The following is a 4,526-nucleotide window of genomic DNA, read 5'->3' as shown; positions in this document are numbered from 1 at the left end:
ACCAGTGTTGGTAATCAAACATCAAACAACCACTGGTGTACCAGTGTTGGTAATCAACCATCAAACAACCACTGGTGTACCAGTGTTGGTAATCAACCATCTAACAACCACTGGTGTACCAGTGTTGGTAATCAACCATCAAACAACCACTGGTGTACCAGTGTTGGTAATCAACCATCAAACAACCACTGGTGTACCAGTGTTGGTAATCAACCATCAAACAACCACTGGTGTACCAGTGTTGGTAATCAACCATCAAACAACCACAGGTGAGCCGGAGAAGAGGTGTTTCAACCCTCTCTAAGAGAACTGAGAGAAAGCAGGTATTTCATTGCTTGTCCCGTAGCTCGATCCCTAGCGTACTCCACTGACACACTGGCGTCTGGGGGACCATCCCCGGTACGGGTGCAAAACATCAGGAGGTGTTTTCATAAGACACCTGCTGTCCATGTTCACCCACTAGTTAAATCGATCGCATCCTGGGACAAAACTGACCCAATTTGCCCGAAATGCTCAGCATAACAAGAGACTTTTTATATAATAGTATGTCAGCGAGACCTGTACACCTTGTACATGTACTTGTAGAAATAAAGATATTATTTTTCCAGTTTGTGAATGACTAATATACTGATGACATCTGTGGTTCTTAGCGGTGATAGATTCTATATCTGATCTATATAGTTTCCATTCTAATTTTGTGAAGAAGTGGAATCAGTTATGTGCCATTTGAAAAATTCCGACACTCAGGTCGAACTGAATATACCTGTGAATAAACACGAGTTACAATGTGTGTAATGAATATAAAGATGTTGTAGAGAGTTATAATGGGTGTATTTGCTTTGAAAAGAGTTATAATGAGTATAATGGCGTTATAAACAGTTATAATGAATATGATGATTAAAAAGAATTATGAGTACAATGGCGTTATAAAGAGTTATGAATATAATGGCGTTGAAAAGTGTTATAATGAGTATGATGGCGTTGTAAAGAGTTATAATGAATTAAATGCTGATGTAAAGGGTTGTAACTAGTGAAAGAGTGTGCTGTAAAGGGTTATAAAGGGTGTAATGGTGTGCTGTAATGGGTTGCAAAGGGTGCAATGGTGTGCTGTAATGGGTTGCAAAGGGTGTAATGGTGTGCTGTAAAGGGTTGTAAAGGGTGTAATGGTGTGCTGTAAAGGCTTGTAAAGGGCGTAATGGGTGTGCTGTAAAGGCTTGTAAAGGGCGTAATGGTGTGCCGTAAAGGGTTATAAAGGGTTTAGTGGTGTGCTATGAACAGTTATAAAGGGTGTAGTGGTGTGTTGTAAAGGGTTATAATGGGTTTAGTGGTGTGTTGTAAAGGGTTATAATGGGTGTAGTGGTGTTCTGTAAAGGATTATAAAGGGCGTAGTGGTGTGTTGTAAAGGGTTATAATGGGTGTAGTGGTGTGTTGTAAAGGGCTATAAAGGGTGTAGTGGTGTGTTGTAAAGGGTTATAATGAGTGTAGTGGTGTGTTGTAAAGGGTTCTAAAGGGCGTAGTGGTGTGTTGTAAAGGGTTATAATGGGTGTAGTGGTGTGTTGTAAAGGGTTATAAAGGGCGTAGTGGTGTGTTGTAAAGGGTTATAATGGGTGTAGTGGTGTGTTGTAAAGAGTTGTTGTAAAGGGTTATAAAGGGTGTAGTGGTGTGATGTAAATGGTTACAATGGTAGTAGTGTGCTGTAAAGGGTTATGAAGGGTGTAGTGGTGTGATGTAACGGGTTATAAAGGGTGTAGTGGTGTGATGTAAAGGGTTATAAAGGGTGTAGTGGTGTGTTGTAATGGGTTATAAAGGGTGTAGTGGTGTGATGTAAAGGGTTATAAAGGGTGTAGTGGTGTGTTGTAAAGGGTTATAAAGGGTGTAGTGGTGTGTTGTAATGGGTTATAAAGGGTGTAGTGGTGTGATGTAAAGGGTTATAAAGGGTGTAGTGGTGTGATGTAAAGGGTTATAAAGGGTGTAGTGGTGTGATGTAAAGGGTTATAAAGGGTGTAGTGGTGTGATGTAAAGGGTTATAAAGGGTGTAGTGGTGTGATGTAAAGGGTTACAAAGGGTGTAGTGGTGTGATGTAAAGGGTTACAAAGGGTGTAGTGGTGTGATGTAAAGGGTTATAAAGGGTGTAGTGGTGTGATGTAAAGGGTTATAAAGGGTGTAGTGATATGATGTAAAGGGTTATAAAGGGTGTAGTGTGTGATGTAAAGGGTTATAATGGGTGTAGTGATATGATGTAAAGGGTTATAAAGGGTGTAGTGTGTGATGTAAAGGGTTATAAAGGGTGTAGTGTGTGATGTAAAGGGTTATAATGGGTGTAGTGGTGTGATGTAAAGGGTTATAAAGGGTGTAGTGGTGTGTTGTAAAGGGTTATAAAGGGTGTAGTGTGTGATGTAAAGGGTTATAATGGGTGTAGTGGTGTGATGTAAAGGGTTATAAAGGGTGTAGTGTGTGATGTAAAGGGTTATAATGGGTGTAGTGGTGTGATGTAAAGGGTTATAAAGGGTGTAGTGGTGTGATGTAAAGGGTTATAAAGGGTGTAGTGTGTGATGTAAAGGGTTATAATGGGTGTAGTGGTGTGATGTAAAGGGTTATAAAGGGTGTAGTGGTGTGATGTAAAGGGTTATAAAGGGTGTAGTGTGTGATGTAAAGGGTTATAATGGGTGTAGTGGTGTGATGTAAAGGGTTATAATGGGTGTAGTGGTGTGATGTAAAGAGTTATAAAGGGTGTAGTGGTGTGATGTAAAGGGTTATAAAGGGTGTAGTGTGTGATGTAAAGGGTTATAATGGGTGTAGTGTGTGATGTAAAGGGTTATAAAGGGTGTAGTAGTGTGTTGTAAAGGGTTATAAAGGGTGTAGTGTGTGATGTAAAGGGTTATAAAGGGTGTAGTGGTGTGTTGTAAAGGGTTATAAATGGTGTAGTGGTGTGATGTAAAGGGTTATAAAGGGTGTAGTGTGTGATGTAAAGGGTTATAATGGGTGTAGTGGTGTGATGTAAAGGGTGTAGAAATGTGTTATAAATTAATATAATGGACTATTACAATAGAGAGTTAGCGGCGTTGCATCAGAATAAAGGCGGTTCTCACTACATACTTGAGGATCTAATACCTTGAGCAATAATATATAAGGAATCAGCAAGCGATTTTGTTTTAATCATTAGCCGAGGTGGAGGTGCCAGCCTGGTGTGGCACTGCTATCCTGACCCCATGACTGCCTCCATGTCCCAGTCATTTTCAGGATCTTTCCTATCAACCTCCTTCGCACCCCCAAGTATCCTACCCACTTTCCGTTCTAAGGCTACGGAATTTCCAGGTGGAACGTTGAAAATATATCTTCTCACAGTCAAAATTTTTACTGGATAATTACCCTTGGTGTCTTATTATTTGTGCAGCCTGAGAGGCTGGTTTGTTGTGTACCCGCAGCTCGTCTAGTCAGCGGTAGCTCAAAAATAAAAATTACAGAGGTCACTCTGAGTCTTTATCGGACCCGAGTTTCGTTTCTGCGACATCCTGCCTCTTGTCGTAAAGATAATTTGGTATAAAATTATTTCCAGTTGGTAAACATAACAAGAAGAGTGAGAGAGAGAGAGAGAGAGAGAGAGAGAGAGAGAGAGAGAGAGAGAGAGAGAGAGAGAGAGAGAGAGAGAGAGAGAGAGAGAGAGAGAGAGAGAGATATGAAGAGAGAGAACGTCGGACCTTTCACAAACACGAACCACTTGTGGCATCTGATCCATGCGGGAAGACTATCAGCGGAAGACAGGCCACTCAGCCTATCTAGGGCACATTGTGATAATGGAGCAAAGTTGGCCGCTTCAACCACTCTTCACGTTCATCTAACAGTAGCAACAAGACACTACGCAGTAGCTACTGGTCTTGGACACAAGTCCCCGAGCACCCGAAGTCCGGTACTGAATCCACACTCAAACTGATTATCAATTTTATCAGTCCAGAACACATTATAAGTTCGATGTCAGTGATGTTAACAACGTTTCAATGTTTTCACTACCTTGTGATAGCTAGGCTCTCGGTAGTGAGCGAGTGAGGGAGAGAGAGAGAAGCGGTGGGTCGGACCTCGTGGGTTTCTGAGCAGCAGCCACACCGTCTATCACCCACCTCACCCAGTAACGCACTGGCCAGACCCCAGATAGTGTCGCACCACCAGCTGCACCACCTCTCCGCCCCCGCCTCTGTACCACCTCCCCACTCCTATTCAAGTGCCATCATCCCCCCCATACCAAAGCCCCACCTCCCCATTCCTATTGCACCTCCCCTCCCGGGCCTTCCCTCTGCAACATCCCACTCCTGTAACACGGTAACACCTCCCTGCCCATCCCCCTGCAGCACCCCATTCATGTTAGTTTAAGTTCGTTTAATAACTTTATTATGAACCCCCATATCCATCCTTTGGGTGGTAGTTAAAAAATTACAGAGGCATATAATGAGTCTAGGGACCGGGTCCCACTGAAATGATAACTAGGCAAGTTACCCGTGATAATGAACTATTTGCAAGTTTATGATCTGGTA

The 4,526-nt window shown here is 42.4% G+C and overlaps 1 protein-coding gene across 1 annotated transcript in view; it reads right to left on the bottom strand.

Annotated features, from left to right (window-relative positions):
• Nucleotides 1-4,324, bottom strand: part of LOC128706584 (cell adhesion molecule 3) — a 412,130-nt gene extending 407,806 nt beyond the window's left edge. The window contains exon 1 of the mRNA XM_070088015.1: nt 4,009-4,324. The gene's annotated coding sequence lies outside the window, so the exon portion shown is untranslated. The remainder of the gene's footprint in view (nt 1-4,008) is intronic.
• Between the last annotated feature and the right edge of the window lie 202 nt (nt 4,325-4,526).

This window comes from Cherax quadricarinatus, chromosome 2 (assembly GCF_038502225.1).
Source record: "Cherax quadricarinatus isolate ZL_2023a chromosome 2, ASM3850222v1, whole genome shotgun sequence".
Lineage (NCBI taxonomy): Eukaryota > Metazoa > Arthropoda > Malacostraca > Decapoda > Parastacidae > Cherax > Cherax quadricarinatus.
The sequence above is the reverse complement of the archived record's forward strand: the minus strand, read 5'-3'. Positions and strand labels throughout refer to the sequence as shown.